Source organism: Bos grunniens, chromosome X (genome assembly GCF_055505025.1).
Source record: "Bos grunniens cultivar Pamir isolate PY7600 chromosome X, Bosgru_T2T1.0, whole genome shotgun sequence".
Taxonomy (NCBI): domain Eukaryota; kingdom Metazoa; phylum Chordata; class Mammalia; order Artiodactyla; family Bovidae; genus Bos; species Bos grunniens.
Genome location: NC_141194.1, coordinates 108,636,982 through 108,651,427, shown reverse-complemented (window position 1 = coordinate 108,651,427; position 14,446 = coordinate 108,636,982). Strand labels below are relative to the sequence as shown.

The 14,446-nt window shown below is 43.5% G+C and overlaps 2 long non-coding RNA genes across 2 annotated transcripts; both read right to left on the bottom strand.

Annotated features, from left to right (window-relative positions):
• Positions 1-247: 247 nt before the first annotated feature.
• LOC147341128 (uncharacterized) lies at positions 248-1,030 on the bottom strand. The gene is made up of 2 exons (XR_015158254.1): positions 846-1,030; positions 248-665 (listed from the first exon to the last, which is right to left on the bottom strand). It is a non-coding gene; the product is annotated as an uncharacterized LOC147341128 (long non-coding RNA).
• A 12,397-nt stretch (positions 1,031-13,427) lies between these two features.
• Positions 13,428-14,211, bottom strand: LOC147341127 (uncharacterized). The gene is made up of 2 exons (XR_015158253.1): positions 14,027-14,211; positions 13,428-13,845 (listed from the first exon to the last, which is right to left on the bottom strand). It is a non-coding gene; the product is annotated as an uncharacterized LOC147341127 (long non-coding RNA).
• Between the last annotated feature and the right edge of the window lie 235 nt (positions 14,212-14,446).

The window sequence follows — 14,446 nt, the reverse complement described above, 5'->3', positions numbered from 1 at the left end:
CCACACGCCAAACAATGGCAGTAACACCACACAACTACACCTTGCCGCTGAGATCAATTGTTAAGCAGGGTTATTCACCTTCAGTGCAGACTCCTGACCCAGTTATAACATTTAATCTCTAGCTAACTGGGGACCTGAGGGTCTGTTCCCTCAGCTCTTGGGACCCCATGTCCCTCCCCAGTCAGGTGCCCACCTCTTTGCTTCCTTCCTTCGCTTTGCATCAAAAAATTCACACACACACAATATAAACTTTTCACAATTTGATGTATATTTTAATAGCATCCATCATTTTACTATGTTAGTGTGAGGGTCAGTCTTTTCCTGGTTGGCCATTTCTAAGAAAGCAGACCTCTGGAGACACAATTCTAAACAGTCTGACCTTTTCTATTCAGTTACTGGGTGCCCAGCTTGCACTTCTCCTGGGTCTTTCATTCTGCGGTGGCTGAGCTTACTTTCTCTTTTGATTCTGCTTCCTTCTCTGATTCAGCCTTATATTTTGGTACACTTTTAGGTTTTGATTCAGTTTCTTATATGCACAGGAACAGAAAAAAACAGTTTGGTTTTCTTGTTTTCTTCACCTTCTTCGACTGAGTGTCATATGATCAGAGTTTCATTCTCAAGTTTCCTTTTAGTGTTTTTCTGACCCTCATGGTCATATTCTGTGCCTTGAAAGACAAGAGAAGGGTGTTAGTTTTGAGGAAAATATATCACATCTGATTTGCAAGGGAGATTTCAAGAAAAGGGATGTGGGCTGATGAGGGCTTTTGTGGCAGTCAAGGGCAGTGTATTGGTCTTGGCAGCAACATCAATGGAGAACGTGGGGAGCATAGATGGAATCATCTTACCTTCACACTGCCTCTGTATCTCTGTGGACAAAGGGTCTTCTTTCGTCCTTTCACCCTTGAAGCACACCACTTTGGAACTCTTCTTTGCTGCCGAAGCTTACTGTTTACCTTATGATCATAGCATGACATGGCCTAACCCAGAATCTCTGCCTCTGACCTCCCTATATATACCTTCTCAGGACAATGAGGAGCCACACCCTTCAATCTGATTGGTCAGCTAGGCACTCCCCCAGCCAATGGTGGCTTTGGGTCTTAGACATCACAATGTACCACTGTGCCCATCAACATGGGTTAGTGGGTGTTGAGGGAGGCCATGATACAACTTTCTCACCCCTGACACCTCTGTGTGTCTGATTCTGGGGAGTGGTGATTCAGGGGCATGGTGTTTCTTCTCATGACCCTCAGACTTTCCTTCAGTGCCCTTTATTCTTTGACTTATATGTCTCCCTTCAACACTTCTGACTCCTCAATCCCTGTATGAACCTCTACCAAACTCTTTTCACTCCAAATCTGTTCCTTAGAGTCGTCTAGTCATTTCATCTTTCGACCAACCTCTTCCTAGTGGGGATTCTTGAGGGGCTTAAGGAACTTAAGAGCAAGCACTTAACATGGAAAAACGTAATTAAGAACAGGTTGGATGTTTTTTCTACTCTAATGAGCTTTAGAGACCCCAAGACTTGGTGAATCCTCAGTCTGTTGCCTGAAGGTCTATAAACCATCTCCATAAAAGTACACATCAGAGCCAAGAAAGTCATAAATGTCTCCTCCACTAATATTGTTGGGGACACTTCAACTCTCATATTGAGTAGGGAAACTCAGTTTGCCCCATCTACCAGAAATATATTCCCGATTAAAAAAAAAAAAAATTAAGGTGCCCAAAGGCAAGAGTCAGATGACCAATGCACCACTCTCTCTTGACTGAATCACTTCCCCAGTGATCCTTCATTGACAGTTATCATCAGGTAGGGCCCAATGTGGAGCTGACCATAGCTGAGCAGGAGAAATAACTATAGGTATCTCACTGATAGTTGGTTGCTTATTGGCAGGGCCGAGGGATGCACTATCCAATTTCTGGGCAAGACTTCTTGCTTAGTAACAGAATGTGGAGTAATTCGGCAAAGCAATGGCTACCTGCTAATGGCTGTGCTCATGCTGCATTGTTCCATAAGGATACGTTGGGTCCAGTGTGCTTTAATCTTTTTGACTGACTTCTTTCCCACCACAGATTTTGATTTCACGTGCTTGTTTAACTTTTGTACATCATTCTTTCATTGTATTCCCAGGCATACCAGTCAGCAGTGCTTATCTATATGGCCCTCCAACAGCTGCCACATGATTGCATGTGCCGCATATATTATAGTTAATATTTCAAAGCCAACAAGAATGTCAAAGCCAGCCCACCTTGAGAACTACTGTGACAAACCTTAACCTCACAGTGATTGTTATTCTATTAACAATGTAACAGAGCCGAGTGAGCACAGCCCTATGCAGTTAGTCATTGTTGTACTTCATTTCAACCCAACCTGCTCCGAGGTAACAGGTGTAGTTCAGCCTTGCTTGGTGCCTCAAATGGCCCCATTCACAAGCATCCAACGGTAAATGAGTGACCATTAGTTGTCCTGCTCAGCTATTGATCAGCATCACAGTGGGCCCTGCCCCACAGTTACTGTCAAGAAGGGAGTATTAGGGAAGTATTTAAGGAGGGGTGGTGTGCTGGTCATCAGCTGGAAAGGGAGAGAAGAGGCAGATTCAGGTATTCTTTTGGAGGGCCTGGAGATCACCCAGCCTTGGGCCAGTGGGTGAGCTGGAGGTCCCAGTGTAATAGACTGGGGATGACATCCTATAGTGCTCCAGAGCCCTCAGTAAGGCCCTCCAGTAGCCTTGGCCCAGGCCTTGAGGAGCGGTGAACGTCTCCCGCATCCCTGTCTCTGCAACGTACTAGCAGTGGCCATCTTTCTGGGCCTCAGTCTCTGAGAACTGGTCTCCTCACTTGGACAGCCTTAGGAGACAGGACCTATTGGGTTGGGTGCCTGGCCCCACTAAGGATGAAATCTGGGCAGAATGTGGGAATCATGCCCTGTAGGAGCTGCCCAATGCGATGTGTTTCTGCTTATCCAGGATGGGGCATTTCAAGGTGAAAGTTGTGCCTTGAGACTTTGCCCTCTCTTGACAGGGCAAGAATGACAGAAAAGAACATTCATCTGGTAGAGATATATAGGAACATTATTACCTGGCCATGACCTAACTTTAAGCACAAAGGATGTGACACCAAGAAGTCTGTAACAACTTACCACAACTTTCTCTGACATTTGCTTTTAAATGTACTTAAGTGAAAACGTTCAATAACTTTGAGTTCTTAGGGCAAGAGCCACCCACATCCTTCTATGAATCTGTAATAAACCTTTCCCTGTTCCAAACTCAAACATTTAGTTTTGGTGGGCCTCATTCTGCATCAAGCACATGGATTTGCAATTTTGATAACAACCATACTGTCAAAGGGCTGACTTGGCCTCTCTTAAACAACAGCAGAGACTGGCCAATTGCTCACAGTCATTCATAACATACCCATTGACTAGGCTTGGCTAAACTTTAGCCATGCTCTATCCTCTGAACTTCAGCTTTCCCCCACGATTGAGCAAGCGCTATGAGTCACATATTTCTGACTCCTTTAACAGCTCATTCTAAGAATCAGCTCACTACAGAAAGAAACACTTCCTGTCAAACTGCTCCATCATGCTGTCTTTTCATCCATCCCCATCTCTTTCCCCATCACACACACACACACACACACACACACACAAACTTACACACACACACATAGTTGCTGTACACCCTCCTTATCTTCCATGTTAACGAAATATCTTTTTCAGTTTCATTTTGAAACACGTTAATAACTTGTGTTCAAAGCATTCTCCCTATTGCAGTCAGTTCATTTCATTTGTTCAGTTGTGTCTGACTGTGTGCAACCCCAGGGACTGCAGCACACCAGGATTCCTTGTCATCACCAATTCCCAGAGCTTGCTGAAACTTAAGTCCATCGAATTCCCAATGCCATCCAACCATCTCATCCTCTCTCATCCCCTTCTCCTTGGCCTTCATTCCTTCCTAGCATCAGGATCTTTTCCAATGAGACAGTTCTTTGCATCAGGTGGACAAAGTACTGGAGTTGCAGCTTCAGCGTCAGTCCTTCTAGGGAATAATCAGGACTGATACCACACGTCCTTGGAGTGGTTGCTGCATGGGCACAGAAGGGACTAGAGGATCTACTGCACGTTCAAGGTCAGGAGTGTTGTCAGTGAGGAGATATACCTCGACCACGGTAAGGAGCAGTGGCTGTGCTTTGCTGGAATAGCCGTGAAGAGATACCCCATTCCAAGGTAAGAAAAACCCACGTAAGACAGTAGGTTTTGCAAGACGGCATCAGGGGCAGACACACTGAAACCAGAAGCACAGAAATCTAGTCCATTTAATGACACTAGAACCACAGCCTTCTGTAACTCAATGAAACTAAGCCAGGCCCTGTGGGGCCTCCCAAGTTGGGCGGTCATGGTGGAGAAGTCTGACAGAATGTGGCCCACTGAAGAAGGAAGGGCAATCCACTTCAGTATTCTTGCCTTGAGATCCTCCTGAACAGTATGAAAAGGCAAAATGATAGGATACTGAAAGAGGAACTTCCGAGGTTAGTAGGTGTCCAATATGCTACTGGAGATCGGTGAAGAAATAACTGCAGAAAGAATCAAGGGATTACTCAGACATTAAAAAGAATACATTTGAATTAGTTCTGATGAGGTAGATGAAACTGGAGCCTATTATACAGAGTGAAGTAAGCAAGAAAGAAAAACACCAATACAGTATACTAATGCATATATATGGAATTTAGAAAGATGGTAACAATAAGCCTCTGTACGAGACAGTGAAAGACACACTGATGTATAGAACAGTCTTATGGTCTCTGTGGGAGAGGGAGAGGGTGGGAAGATTTGGGAGAATGGCATTGAAACTTGTATAATATCATGTATGAAACGAGTCACCAGTCCAGCTTCGATGCACTATACTGGATGCTTGGGGCTGGTACACTGGGATGACCCAGAGGGATGGTATGGGGAGGGAGAAGGGAGGAGGGTTCAGGATGGGGAACACATGTACCCCTGTGGTAGATTCATTTCGATATTTTGCGAAACTAATAAAATATTGTAAAGTTTAAAAATAAAATAAAATTAAAAAAAGAAAAAAGAGAGAGAATGAAGGGATTGATCCAAACAAAAACAATACTCAGTTGTGGATGTGACTGGTGACAGAAGAAAGGTCCAATGCTATAAAGAGCAATAGCATAGGAACCCAGAATGTTAAGTCCATGAATCAAGGCAAATTGGAAGTGGTCAAACAGGAGATGAAAGAGGGAACGTCAACATTCTAGGAATCAGTGAACTAAAATGGACTGGAATGGGTGAATTTAACACAGAAGACCATTATATCTACTATGGCGGGCAGGAATCCCTCAGGAGAAATGCAGTAGCCATCATGGTCAACAAAAGAGTCCAAAATGCAGTAGCTGGATGCAATCTCAAAAACTATAGAATGATCTCTGTTCGTTTCCAAGGCAAAACATTCAATATCACAGTAATTCAAATCTATGCCCCAACAATTAACAATGAAGAAGCAGAAGATCCAAGGTTCTATGAAGACCGACAAGACCTTTTAGAACTAACACCCTTAAAAGATATCCTTTGCATTATAGTGGACTGGAATGTGAAAGTAGGAAGTCAAGAAACACCTGAAGTAACAGGAAAATTTTGCTCTGGAGTATGGAATGAAGCAGGGCAAAGGCTAAGAGAGTTTTGCAAAGAGAACACACTGGTCATAGCAAACACCTTCTTCCAACAACACACAAAAAAGACTCTAACCATGGAATCACCAGGTGGTCAACATTGAAATCAGACTGATTATATCGTTTGCAGCCAAAGATGGAAAAGCTCTATACAGTCAGCAAAACAAGACTGGGAGCTGACTGTGGCTCAGATCATGAGCTCCTTATTACCAAATTCAGATTCAAATTGAAGAAAGTAGGGAAAACCATTAGACCATTCAGGTATGATGTAAATTCAATCCCTTATGATTATACAGTGGAAGTGAGAAATAGATTTAAGGGACTAGACCTGACAGATAGAGTGCCTATTGAACTATGGCACTCTATAGAGGTTCATGACATTGTACAGGAGACAGGGATCAAGACCATCCCCATGGAAAAGAAATGCCAAAAAGCAAAAGTGCTGTCTGGGGAGGCCTTACAAATAGTTGTGAAAAGAAGAGAAGTGAAAAGCACAGGAGAAAAGGAAAGATATAAGCATCTGAATGCAGAGTTCCAAAGAATAGGAAGAACAGATAAGAAAGCCTTCCTCAGTGATCAATACAAAGAAATAGAGGAAAAAACAGAATGGGAAAGACTAGACATCTCTTCAAAAACTTTGAGATACCAAGGGAACATTTCATGCAAAGAAGGGCTCAATAAAGGACAGAAATGGTATGGATCTAACTGAAGCAGAAGATATTAAGAAGAGGTGGTAAGAAGACCCAGAAGAACTGTACAAAAAAAATCTTCATGACCCAGATAATCATGATGGTGTGATCACGCACCTAGGGCCTGACAGCCTGGAATGTGAAGTCAAGTGGGCCTTTGAAAGCATCACTACGAACAAAGCTAGTGGATGTGATGGAATTCCAGTAGAGCTATTTCAAATCCTGAAAGCTGATGCAGTGCCAGTGCTGCACCCAATATGCCACCTAATTTGGAAAACTCAGCAGGGACCACAGGACTGGAAATTTTCACTCCAATTCCCAAGAAAGGCAACACCACAGAATGCTCAAACTACTGCACAATTCACTCATCTCACATGCCAGTAAAGTAATTCTTAAAATTCTCCAAAGCAGGCTTCAACAATATGTGAATCATGAACTTCCAGATGTTCAAGCTGGTTATAGAAAAGGCAGAGGAATCAGAGATCAAATTGCCAACATCCGCTGGATCAGGGATAAAGCAAGAGTTTTCCATAAAAATATCTCTTTCTGCTTTATTGACTGTGCCAAAGCCTTTGACTGTGAGGATCATGGTAAACTGTGGAAAATTCTGAAAGAGATGGGAATACCAGACCACCTGACCTGCCTGTTGAGAAACCTCTATGCAGGTCAGGAAGCAACAGTTAGAACTGGACATGGAACAACAGACTGGTTCCAAATAGGAAAAAGAGTACATCAAGGCTGTATAATGTCACTCTGCTTATTTAATTTATATGCAGAGTGCATCATTAGAAATGCTGGGCTGGAGGAAGCACAAGCTGGAATCAAGATTGCTGGGATAAATATCAATAAGCTCAGATACGCAGATGATACCAGCGTTATGGCAGAGAGTGAAGAAGAACTAAAGAGCCTCTTGATGAAAGTGAAAGAAGAGCGTGAAAATGTTGGCTTAAAGCTCAACATTCAGAAAGCGAACATCATAACATCTGGTCCGATCACTTCATAGGAAGTAGAAGGAAAAACAGTGGAAACAGTGGCTGAGTTTATTTTTCTGGGATCCAAAATCACTGCAGATGGTGACTGCAGCCATGAAATCAAAGGGAGCTTACTCCTTGGAAGTAGAGTTATGACTAACCTAGACAGCATATTAAAAAGGAGAGACTCTGTGGGAGAGGGTGGGGTGATTTGGGAGAATGGCATTGAAACATGTATAATATCATATATGAAAGGAATCTCCAGTCCAGGTTCGATGCATGATACAGGATGCTTGGGGCTGGTGGACTGAGATGACCCAGAGGGATGGTACAGGGAGGGAGGTGGGAGGTGGGTACAGGATGGGGAACACATGTACACCTGTGGCAGGTTCATGTTCATGTATGGCAAAACCAAAACCACATGTAAAGTAATTAACCTCCCAATAAAATAAATAAATTTATATATATAAAAAAAAGCCGAGACATTACTTTAGCAACAAAGGTCTGTCTACTCAAGGCTATGGTTTTTGTAGTGGTCAGCTATGGATTGAGAGTTGGATTATAAAAAAGCTGAGTGCCAAAGAATTGATGCTTTTGAACTGTGGTGTTGGAGAAGACTCTTGAGAGTCCCTTGGACTGCAAGGAGAGCCAAACAGACCTTCCTAAAGGATATCAGTCCTGAGTGTTCATTGGGAAGACTGATGTTGAAACTAAAACTCCAATATTTTAGCCACCTGATGCGAACAGCTGACTCATTGGTAAAGACCCTTATGCGGAGAAATATTGAGGGCAGGAGGAGAAGGGGATGACAGAGGAAGAGATGGTTAGATGGCATCACCAACTCAATGGACATGGGTTTGGGTGGACTCCGCGAGCTGGTGATGGACAGGGAGGCCTGGTGTGCTGTGGTTCATGGTGTCGCAAAGAATCAGACACGACTGACAAACTGAACTGACTTCCTCTCAGTCTTGCATTGGAGACCAGTCCTTCTGTCTTCCCATTTGTCTCTGCCTCTCTTAATTTAAGTGCATCAATTAAGTATTATGGTCTTGAAGGGGTGATCTTGTGGGGGAGCATCCTTGTACAGTCTGTACCATAGTCAGCGGGGGGTGGGGGTGGGGGTGGGACTGCATTTGATGGACCACAAGTCACATCTTTCCTTAGGGTGTTCCAGCACCTATGGCTGGGAAGTTCATTGGTACCAGGTTTTAAGCCAGATGTGAGGCAGAGACTTCCTTTTCCTCAGTGGCTTTCACTGACCTATTGTGGGCAGGGTACTATCCCAAATCTGGAGCAGAAGCCCTGAATATCAGGCCAAATCTGGCTGTGTTGCCTCAATTATGTGTGCTCCCCTCTCCCAGCACTACAACCCTTGCCACAGAGGGCCAAGAGGAGCATGTTCCGGTTAGAAAAATAACAAAAGGAGCAAATCTCCAGGCTGGCTGCTTACAGAGATCCATGCTACCTCCCACTTGCCATCTGTGCCATCACCATCAGTAGTGTCTCCTGCCCTGCTTAATCATAGCTTCTGGTCTGAGACCTCTTGGTCCCTCACAGCTGATCACTTCCCCCAGCTTCTGCTATCCCTGCCCTTTTGGAGAGGTTGCTATTGGGCAGTGAGGCCCTCATGGGCTCTAGGAACATACTGGGTCATCTGCTGTGACAGTCTGGCCTCCATCAGAGATCAGGACTTCTCCTGATACGCTGCCTATGTAAGTGCCCCCCATGAGCATGACCCTGGCTCTTCCACCCGCATGCCTCCCTGGGCCAGATGCTCCTCTGTTTCCCACATCCCAGCTGTCTTCCTGGTCATGGCAGCCCCTGCTACAGTGCAGATCGGCCACACAGATAAAGCAGGGCGTGTGTAAGTGTGGGCAGTTTTTGGGAAAACAGGCATCTACAAATGTGGTCTCAATCTGTCCTCTTCATTGTGGCTTGCTCCCAAGCCCCTGAGCACATGCTCCTGGAGGGGGGAGTCCAGGCTTCCCACAGACCTCCTGTTTGTCCACATAGCCCTTCAACCATCTAAGTGTGTTTCTCTTCCCTGTGTCAGACCCCAGGATTTGTGTGTCCAATACATGGCTCGAACCACTCACACCCAGGGCATATCTCCAACTGTGTAATCTCCCTTATATTCTGAGTCCTCTTCCATGGGCACATGTCAGGACTTGAATCATCCTTTTCCCTTCATACCATGTTCCCTGTGGATCTTTCCTTGAGAGTAATTTTGGGAATCTTTCTGCATTTTCCAATTATTTTTTTGAACTGATTTTTCTAAATGTTGATGGATTCTTTTTATTTATTTTTTTTCATTCCAGGATATTTGATTTACTATGTTGTGTTTCAGGTGAACAGAAAAGGGATTCAGCTTTACATATACATGTATTTGGGCTTCCCACTTGGCTCAGTTGTTAAAGAATCACCCTGCAATGAAGGAGATTTGGGTTCAATCCCTGGGTTGGGAAGATATGCTCAGAGGGACATGTCGAACCTCTCCAGTATTCTTGCCTGCAGAATCCCATGGACAGAGGAGCCTAGCAGGCTACAGTCCTTAGTGTCAGAAAGAGTCGGGCACATTTGAATCAACTGAGCTTGTACAGGCACACATACATATATCCATTCCTTTACAAATTCTTTTTCCGTTTATGTTGTTGCAGAATTTCTAGCAGAGTTGCCTATGGTTTTGTAGTAGGTCCTGGTTGGTTATCTATTTTATATATTGTGGTGTCTATATATATGTGAATCCCCAACTCCCAATTCATCCGCCCGCCCCAACTTGCCATTTGCTAACCATCTGCTTGGCTTCTATTAGATGTGTTTCTGATGTTCTTTGGGGGAGGCAGTTTAATCATTTGAAGAGATCCTACTTTTCCATTTTTGCTTTGGTTGCCTATGCTTTCGGTGTCACATACATAAAATCACTTCTAAGGCCAATATTTACAACTTCTTCAGGATGTTTTCTTCTAGTTGATTTATAGTTTCAGACCTTGCATTTAAATCTTTAATCAACTCTGAGTTTAGTTTTTTATGTGGTATAAGGTAAGGGTCCAATTTCAATCTTTTACACTCAGATTTCTAGTTGCCCATGGCAGTTAATTGAAGAGATGGTGAGGTGAAACTTAATCATGATCATCTCAAGGCTGTAAATAGTGACAATCCTGTAGGAAAGGCAATGGAGTGAGGGACATGGCCAGGTGCATGTAAAGTTTGGGGACTCCCACTTGATTCCCGCTGAGACATGGATGTGATCCTGGGCAGATGCGTTCTGACCCTAGGCACACAGACTTGCTCTTGACCTCTGCCAATCAAAAGAGGCCTCAAGGCCAGCAGTATTGTGCACTCATCATGAGTCCATGGGCACTGCTTTGGCTTTTGCATTTGGTGTCATGAAAATGTGTAGTCTTAATACAAAGACATAGAGTTCCTCTTGAGGACTGATAAAATAAGCTTCTCATTTAAGTTCCTTTGACTTCTGATCCACTCTCTAGTTTACGGTTTTTACTATATTTTCAAAGAGATTCTTGGACATACTTGGAAGAAGAGAGTGATTCTCTCACTTACAGTCTTAGATAATCCAACTTCTGATAATACTTTATATTACCACACTGTTGATTTCTAATGAGTTTACCTCTCTGTCATGCATTTCTGATAAGATACACACTCAAAAGTCTATCCTACAAACTGCATGTAATGAACTACAAGTGATTAGAGAAAGTGAAAATATTAATACACAAGAGAATGATTAAGAACATTTCCTTGGGAGGTGACCAGAAGGCTGGCCTCAGATGGTTGCTAGTTTCTGAGTCACAGAAGATAGGATGGACAAAGGCATAGAGGAAAGTATAAGGTCTTAGGGAAATCATTGTAGCCTTCAATAGAGTTTGTTACGTCCACAGCTAGAGGGGTCAGTTGGAATCTATTCATAGCGACTTGTATAAGTGGAAGTATAAGGGTTTTTACTACTCTTTCTGAGTGCTAATGAGCAAACCCCCTACCCCCTTACAACACAGTGTTTGCAGTAGGACTTTTCATGTTTGAATCACAATATACTGTCCTTTTCCAGGAGAGCTACATGCGTCTGATATTGATTTATTGTTGTTGATATAAATGGATATACCCTTTCTCAACTCATGACTTAGTGTTTATGTTTTTCTCTTTTAACCCTAAGAGTCTTTGGATCCTTTATAAACTCTATGCCTCCTCAAATCTTTTTGCAAGGTGGCAGTGTATCCAAGGATATTAAAATATATACCAGTGCTACTTTAGGGAAACAAGGCTCTCTAACCTCCACTTTTGGTCCACGTCAGGTCCTTCCAGATAGCTGAGTTGGGAAAGATTCTGCCTGCAAACTGTAGACGTCAGTTCAATTCCTGGGTAGGGAAGCTCTGCTGGAGAAGGGATAAGCTACCCACTCTACCATTCTTTGGCTTCCATTGTAGCTCAGCTGGTGAAGAATCTGCCTTCAATGTGGGATGCCTCTGCTTGATCCCTGGGTTGGGAAGATCTCCTGGAGTAAGGAAAGGCTACCCCCTCCAGTATTCTGGCTTGGAGAATTCCATGGACTGTATAGAACATGGGGTCATCAACCGTCGGACATGACTGAGCAACTTTCACTTTTAGCTCTTCAGGCCTAGTCATCTGTTACCTTTCCCTAACAGCAAGATTTTAGTCAGTCCTACAACAGGGCATTAAAATGTGATAGTGTTAAATGGTGATAATATATACAGATCTGGAATCACAGCACCCATCTATAAGGTCTCTCTGTCCATATCATCCTGGTAGCTGCTTACCTGACTAATTTTCACAGGCAGAGTTGATAGCTCTCCCACTTCCTTTGAAAGGACAACAAACCCAGGGTCTCCTTCACTCTTGATGATTTTAAATCACATTCATTGACTGATTTTGAATCATCAACTGTGTCTCTAAGGAGTTAAAGTGCCAGAAAGATTTTACTAGAGATCTGCTGTCCAGATAAAATATATCGTAGCATTGACTTAAAATCTGAACTCAACTCTTTTGATGCCGATGGTGAAACTCTGTTTTCATTGTTTATAAAATGCTTTCTGAAAACACACGGGATTCCTCTGGTAGAGACTCTACCTTTTATATCTCCATATTTGATTGACTACTCCTTGAAACTATTCAAACACTTCAAAACTAAAGTTAACACCAAATTAAATATTCGATACTCTTCTTTTTAAACCACAAAAACTTGTAGAACTTGGACTTACAATAGAGTTTATTGGGGAAGAATGTTTTATGACTAGTTATTTAGAAATATTAGGGGATAGTGATAAATATAAGACCAACATTTACACAGTCTCATATTAATACTTTAATCAAAAGTCTCTGTCCTGACTTCTCTGGCTGTCCAGTGGTTAGGACTCCATGCTTTCACTAGAAGAGTAACCGATTCAATCCCTGGTCAGGGAACTAAGATCCCACAAACTGCATGGTGCCCCCAAATGAGAAACATTATCTGTGCATCGTTATCCTGTTAGTCATCTGCACTAGAATTAGGCCACCTCCACTGCCCTGCCCTTGGGAAAACACTGCTCCCACAAATTTCTTTGGATAACAGTGGCCTAATTGATATTTGGTCTGATCCCTCCAAACATTATTTTAATCTTTGGGAGTACTAATTGAGAGTTTTATTTGTATCCACATTTTGTGCCTCCTGAGGACCTTTAGCTGACAGCATAGGTGGGTGATGCAACAAAGCCCGTTATCACGTAAGTGGCCAGGAGGTGATTTCTGCCTGCCTCACTCAGGGGAAGTATGAAATTCACCATCCCCATGGGAGGCCGTCTTCCCATCTGGGTTCTGGCAATCTAGACCCTAATGTCACTCCACACCCCGAACAATGGCGGTAACACAACACCACTACTCCTTGCCACTGAGATCAATTGTTAAGCAGGGTTATTCACTTCAGTGCAGACTCCTGACCCAGTCGAGACCTGTATTCTCTGGCTAACTGTGGACCTTATGGTCTGTTCCCTCAGCTCTTGGGACCCCACAACCCTCCCCACTCAGATGCCCACCTCTTTGCTTTCTTCCCTCCCTTCCCATCAGAAAATTCACACACACACAAATATCCTCTTTTCACCATTTGATGTGTATTTTAATTGCAGCCATCAGTTTACTATGTTAGTGTGAGGGTCAGTCTTTTCCTGGTGTCCATTTCTATGAAAGCAGACCTCTGGAGACACAATTCTAAACTGTGTGACCTTTTCTATTCATTTACTGGCTGACTAGGTTATACTTCTCCAGGGTCTCTCTTTCTGGGGTGGCTGAGCTTACCTTCTCTTTCGATTCTGCCTCCTTCTTTGACTCTGCTTCATATTTTGGTACACTTTTTGGCTTTGACTCAGTTTCTTACGTGCACAGGAAAAGAAAAAACAGTTTGGTTTCCTTGTTTTCTTCACCTTCTTCGACTTAGTGGCATATGATCGGATTTTCTTTCTCAAGGTTCCTTTCAGAGGTCTTCTGACCCTTATGGTCATATTCTGTGCCTTGAAAGACAAGAGAAGGGTATTAGTTTTGAGGAAAGGGTATAACATCTGAGTTGGAAGGGAGATTTCATGAAAAGGGATGTGGGCTGATGAGGGCTTTTGTGGCAGGCAAGGACAGTGTAGAGGTCTTGGGCAGAAAATTCAATGGAGAATGTAGGGAGCATCGATGGAATCATCTTACCTTCAGGGTGCCTCTGTATCTCTGTTGACAAAGGGTCTTCTTTCATCCTTCCACCCTTGAAGAATACTGCATTGGAACTCTTCTTGGCTGCTGTGGCTTCCTGGTTACCTTATGATGATAGCATGAAATTGTCTAACCCAGTATCTCTGCCTCTGACCTCTCTATATATGCCTTCTGAGAACAATGAGGAACCACACCCTTCAATCTGATTGGTCAGCTAGGCACTCCCCCAGCCAATGGTGGCTTTGGAGTCTTAGACATCACAATGTACCACTGTGCCCATCAACATGGGTTAGTGGGTGCTGAGGGAGGCCATGATACAACTTTCTGACCCCTGACACCACTGTGTGTCTGATTCTGGGGAGTGGTGATTCAGGGGCATGGTGTTTCTTCTCTGACCATTAGCTGAGCAGGAGAAGT